Source organism: Corticium candelabrum, chromosome 4 (assembly GCF_963422355.1).
Source record: "Corticium candelabrum chromosome 4, ooCorCand1.1, whole genome shotgun sequence".
Lineage (NCBI taxonomy): Eukaryota > Metazoa > Porifera > Homoscleromorpha > Homosclerophorida > Plakinidae > Corticium > Corticium candelabrum.
Window position 1 is genome coordinate 3929647 of NC_085088.1, and position 6660 is coordinate 3936306.

At 43.2% G+C, this 6660-nt stretch overlaps 1 long non-coding RNA gene across 1 annotated transcript in view; it reads right to left on the reverse strand.

Annotated features, from left to right (window-relative positions):
- Nucleotides 1-981: 981 nt before the first annotated feature.
- The window catches only part of LOC134178177 (uncharacterized), a 7354-nt gene continuing 1675 nt past the window's right edge, over nucleotides 982-6660 (reverse strand). The window contains exon 3 of the long non-coding RNA XR_009969594.1: nucleotides 982-1102. This is a non-coding gene — a long non-coding RNA (uncharacterized LOC134178177). The remainder of the gene's footprint in view (nucleotides 1103-6660) is intronic.

The window sequence follows — 6660 nt, forward strand, 5'->3', positions numbered from 1 at the left end:
CTAGCGACTAGACCTTTAAAAAGAATGATTAGATTAAGTTAAGTTTTGTGGAAAAATTGTTCGTTAGTTAAACAACAGTTGTGTTTTATCTAGAGGAGGAGGGATGTCATAGCGTGTTGTCATAGACCTGGATACTCCGGGACCTTGGGTTTGGAGCGAGTAGGTAACGTGCTGTAGTCTGGGTAGGTACGTACTGAGTAGAAGACCAAATATACTACAATTTCATTCTGTGTTTTGTGTGACAACTTAATGCTTTTCTATAGGAGTTACATCACATATTATTGAAAGCACTCTAGCTAGAGGTACAAATGCAGCTGCCAGTGGATAGCAACTGCAACACATCTTCTATCGCTTTTAAACAGCAACAGTTCTGTCTCTGTCTGAGATTTACTACTAAATTAATCCTCAGTAGTCACAGTTAACTGGTAAGCCAGTATACCCCGGATGTGTTGACCAACACATTACATTATAGGGATAAGCAAGGCTGTTGTTACCATGGCAACAGAACCAAACTCAATGGCTCCAGAACACTGTCCTTTGGCTCTAGAAGTCTCCAAGACTTGAGGCCAACATGAGCGTAGACGCCAGATTCATGGTGAGATATTAACTCAGAAAAGATAGAATTCCCATCTTCCCTCTCCTGGAGCATTCAGTGTCTTTAGAGCCTTCACCACTACACAGCACATTATCTCAACTCACACTGCATGCTCTAAACACCACCACTACACATCACGTTATCTCAACTCACACGGCATGCTCTAAATACCAACATTCACTTACTTGTCTGTGTGGCATCATGGCTTCCGCCATACTTCTGCATCATGATGTCGACAGCCCTTTGCATTAAAGAACGGGCTTTGACACAGTGGTCACTGCGATGATGACAATACGAGAGGTAATAAAGAGCTGTGACAAAATATTAAACAAAAACCTTAACACAGTTGTTTGATTACAAATAAATCAAACCATTTCTAACTCCATGCAACGTAGAGATGATGCTGTCCTAGAGCTGACTCTAGAATTTCCAGTGCTGCAAACAATGACCTTTTAGCCTCTTCATATTTCCTTTCATGACTCAGTCTTAAACCAATGTTGTAGTAAACTGTAAAACAATACACAGTGTATATATATATATATATATATATATATATATATATATATATATATATATATATATATATATATATATATATATATATATTTACTATTCTTCTTCTATGCAAACTACCCCAAACTGCCCCAGACTACCCCAAACTACCCTACCCACTCAGTCCCTAAACATAACTACATTACAGTGACAGGAAAATCCCACAAGTCATCAAAGTCCAGGTTCAGTCTACTGTATAATAGCTTGGCATTATACTGCCACAGTCTCACGGACAACTGTTCCATCAAATTTGAGTATGTCTGAGAGAAAGGTATGCTGTTCATTGATGAAGCTTTTGAGGCTATGGTCTTCAGCGTCTCTAGACTTGAGGGAGACCAGTGTCCTAAAGTTTCTACAATGAGCGGGTAGAAATGACCACCTGTTTGAGTAACCACCCTGTCATGCTTCTCGTCTTTCTCTATTTTACCAGCTTCTGCTGCAGCACCTGGTTTTATGGCTGCCTTGGAGACATAGGATGGTTGCATAGAATTCCTCACTGACACATCAAAGAATGTGGGACGGCCCTCCAGGAAATCTGGGCGAAACACATCACCAGGTCGATTATTGCTTTCCCCTCCGCACTTTTGTTCCCGTTTGGAATCTCTGTTATCAACAAGCAGTGCATGCCAGATAACCTCGCTGATTGCATTATGCCGTTTTATGTGAAGAGGTCCATGTCCACAGCCAAGGACATGGTCACCAAAACAGTCCATGACATGTCCGCATGGACATCTTGCTGCTTGTTGACTGTCCGGAAAGATAGAGATTCCAAACCAGTATCTACATGCTAAAATATAATCATGTCGGAGCATGACCAGGCCGAGCTTTGGGTTAGGGATTGCCCTTAGCCACACTCCTGCATGAGGTGTAGAGATGGTATTAATACATGCTTGATGCGGAAGACTGAAACCCTCTTTCAGATTTGACAACAGATGAGAATCAATTCTTGATTGGATTTGACGTTGCGAAGCATTTGTGAGATTGGGAGGGATCGTGTCACTTCCAAGATACTTGGGCAATATGTTCCTAGCGTGGTTCTCACCTGGAATGCAGACGAAAAGGCTGTTGGTGATGTCATCTAAGTTAGTTGTATTGGAAGCATTCTTGTCCAGGAAGAAGCTGACAAGGTTCTAAGAAAAGTTACAGCTTCCAAGACAGGCTGCAGAAGAGGTTGGTACAGCTTCTTTTAACCCAAGACCACCAACTTGCAGCGGAAGTGTAGCCTGATGCCATGCAGAATCAGAGATAGACGATTGAGTTATAACACCCAAAGATCTCCGGAGTCCTTTGTCAAAGTGTACAAACTGCTCACTGCTAAGACTTTGAGGAACAGTTCGTAGGAAACTGTTCAGTTTACAAGAACCCAGACAACTTCTCAAGAGGTGTAGTTCCACTTGCGGATTGTCCAGATCTGGGAGATGGCTTTGAGAATTCAGAACTTCATGAACAACCTTAGCAAGGGTTGAATCAATGAAATCATCTTTACCATATACTGGTGCCACAAGTAGAGTAGCGCCTCCCTCTGACTGATAGACTCGTTTGATTTCAGATGGACATTCAGGAAAGGTCTGATCGCCAGAGGGCCAGAAAACTTCACATTTATCAGCATTGACCAGTAGGCCATATGAAGGGGCTTGTTGTAGTAGAGCATCTAATAGCATTTTGACAGCCTGCCGGGTTCCACCAAAAGTGCCATTATCTAAGTATCAAAGAGAAAGTTCTATTCTTGGAATAGTGCCAACCTCATCCACAAGTTCCATAATAACCAGCGAAAAAAGTAAAGGACCTAGAGGGTCTCTTTGCTGTACTCCTGCTGATGCAACAATGCGGTGGTTGCCAAACCTCAGTTCTGCTTTGTGTGGTATGACCACTGCACCCATGTCATCAGCTCTGGAAACTCCTTCACAAGTCATTTCAAAAACGTAGTCCTGCTGCATTCATTAAATGCATTAGTCACGTCAACCTTGAAGCAGCAGAAATCCTCTGAACTGCTATGACGATCAACAATGGTACGTACTGTGTGAGCCACACTCTCAAGGCCTCCTTTGATCCCAACACCCACTTGACTGTAAGGAAGAAATAGCTCAGGAAGGTGGGGTTTTGCAAACAAACAACAAATTCTGCTTGCTAATCGACGGAGAGTATCACCTACTGCGACAGGATGAAACCCACCACTGCTCTTGTGAATTGCTGTTAGTGGTGCACCAAGTAGCCAAGGTGCAATGCGTCGATCAGCTTTCCCAGACTACAACAAGTTCATAAGCTTCGTGAGATTATCAAGGCAAGTAGTAGCCGCTGGAACATTGGTGCCTTTGATGGCATCTAATAGGTGTTGAGTACGAAGTTGTGAAAAGCCAGGACTAGACGCTCTAGGAAAAGCTTGTAAACAAGACAGGACCGTACTTGAATCAGCTACCAGTGGTGGAGGTAATTATTCACACCAAGTAGGGAGAACATGATCTGGATGACGACGTTGCAAATCTGTTAGTGCATCTTCATTGTCATGAGATGCACAACCTTGGGAGCTCAAGGAACGCATTGCATCACCATACCTGCCCTCTTTTGCCAATCTCAGTGCCCGAATACTGTTATTGTGCTGTACAGACAAGAATTTTTGGGGTCTGGCCTCAGCCTTCGCCTCCTGCCATAAACCACAAAGATCACCTTCTTTCCAACGTAGTAAGCGTGTATTCAAGACTGTTTTCACTGCACACCGTTTACTTCTGCCTCCTCTGGGCGGGGAACAGAGAACAGCTTTGGCAAACATAAATAGCCTTGTAAATTCCAGATGCCATTTTTGCTGTTGCAATGATTGAATTCATCAGCAAGAACTTGGGCAAGAAGTGGTCGGACATATGCTGGCACGTGCATAATGGTGTTTACAGGTAAAGTGGCAATTTCACTCATAACAGAATAAAACGTTTCTTCTTCATCTCCATGGGGCTTGCCAAGAGTAGTAGCTGCTTCTATACCGTCTAGAACTATGTCAGTGATTACCTATTCAACACAAGGACTTTGCATCTCAGTGGCAACTTCAGTACCATCGGCAGCTTCAGCACTATCGACAGCTTCAGCATCATCAGCAGCTTCAGCACCATCGACAGCAGATTCAGATGTACAGCGGTGTGAAGTTTCACCGCATAACCACGGAGACAACATAGGTGCAACCATTTCACCTCTGCATCGGGAAATACCTGATCCTAAAGAACGACAGCACCGACTAAAGCGTTTCTCGTAAGCAAACCCACAATCAGAACAGAGGCAACGATTGTAAGACTCAAGGAAATTCATATCCGGGAACAGACGATAAGTTATATGACATGAGTTGATATGCCGGAACAAAGACTCCGTGTTCTTTGAGACAACCACACAAAGAGGACACTTTGTAACTTCTTGAGAGAAGCAGCGTTGAGAAGGATAGAAAGTTGGAGAATCATTTTCCTCATCATATATATATATATATATATATATATATATATATATATATGTGTGTGTGTGTGTGTGTGTGTGTGTGTGGATGACGTTGGCACTATTCCAGGAATAGAACTTTCTCTCTGGTACTTAGATAATGGCACTTTTGGTGGAACCCGGCAGGCTGTCAAAATGCTATTAGCTGCTCTACTACAACAAGGCCCTTCATATGGCCTACTGGTCAATGTTGATAAATGTAAAGTTTTCTAGCCCTCTGGCGATCAGACCTTTCCCAAATTTCCATCTAAAATCAAATGAGTCTATCAGTCAGAGGGAGGCGCTACTCTACTTGGGTCACCAGTATATGGTAAAGATGATTTCATTGATTCAACCCTTGCTAAAGTTGTCAATAAAGTTCTGAATTCTCAAAGCCATCTCCCAGATCTGGACAATCCGCAAGTGGAACTACACCTCTTGAGAAGTTGTCTGGGTTCTTGTAAACTGAACAGTCTCCTACGAACTGTTCCTCCAAGTCTTGGCAGTGAGCAGTTTGTACACTTTGACAAAGGACTCCGGAGATCTTTGGGTGTTATAACTCAATCGTCTATCTCTGATTCTGCATGGCATCAGGCTACACTTCCGCTGCAAGTTGGTGGTCTTGGGTTAAAAGAAGCTGTACCAACCTCTTCTGCAGCCTGTCTTGGAAGCTGTAACTTTTCTTGGAACCTTGTCAGCTTCTTCCTGGACAAGAATGCTTCCAATACAACTGACTTAGATGACATCACCAACAGTCCGTCTGTCTGCATTCCAGGTGAGAACCACGCTAGGAACATATTGCCCAAGTATCTTGGAAGTGACACGATCCCTCCCAATCTCCCAATGCTTCGCAACGTCAAATCCAATCAAGAATTGATTCTCATCTGTTGTCAAATCTGAAAGAGGGTTTCAGTCTTCCGCATCAAGCATGTATTAATACCATCTCTACACCTCATGCAGGAGTGTGGCTAAGGGCAATCCCTAACCCAAAGCTCGGCCTGGTCATGCTCCGACATGATTATATTTTAGCATGTAGATACTGGTTTGGAATCTCTATCTTTCCGGACAGTCAACAAGCAGCAAGATGTCCATGCGGACATGTCATGGACTGTTTTGGTGACCATGTCCTTGGCTGTGGACATGGACCTCTTCGCATAAAACGGCATAATGCAATCAGCGAGGTTATCTGGCATGCACTGCTTGTTGATAACAGAGATTCCAAACGGGAACAAAAGTGCGGAGGGGAAAGCAATAATCGACCTGGTGATGTGTTTCGCCCAGATTTCCTGGAGGGCCGTCCCACATTCTTTGATGTGTCAGTGAGGAATTCTATGCAACCATCCTATGTCTCCAAGGCAGCCATAAAACCAGGTGCTGCAGCAGAAGCTGGTAAAATAGAGAAAGACGAGAAGCATGACAGGGTGGTTACTCAAACAGGTGGTCATTTCTACCCGCTCATTGTAGAAACTTTAGGACACTGGTCTCCCTCAAGTCTAGAGACGCTGAAGACCATAGCCTCAAAAGCTTCATCAATGAACAGCATACCTTTCTCTCAGACATACTCAAATTTGATGGAACAGTTGTCCGTGAGACTGTGGCAGTATAATGCCAAGCTAATATACAGTAGACTGAACCTGGACTTTGATGACTTGTGGGATTTTCCTGTCACTGTAATGTAGTTATGTTTAGGGACTGAGTGGGTAGGGTAGTTTGGGGTAGTCTGGGGCAGTTTGGGGTAGTTTGCATAGAAGAAATGGAATGAGCAAAGGCATGAGCTTATTGTGACTCAATGTGGACAAGATTTCTTTCCCATCTCTATAGAAAGTTTGAGATATTGGACTCCGACCAGTCTTAAGACTCTGAAAACTATTGCTTTGAAATCAATGACGTTCACTGGAACTACTTTGAATCAAGCTCTCTAAACTCTTTCTGAACAGTTATTGGTTGACTATGGGAGTACAGTACAAAGTTACTTAAAAGAGGATTGCATAAAGCATCATCTAGCATTTAGAGATGGTTTTCTGCCTTAGATGACACTATGATGTTATTACCAAGTTGGAGATGGG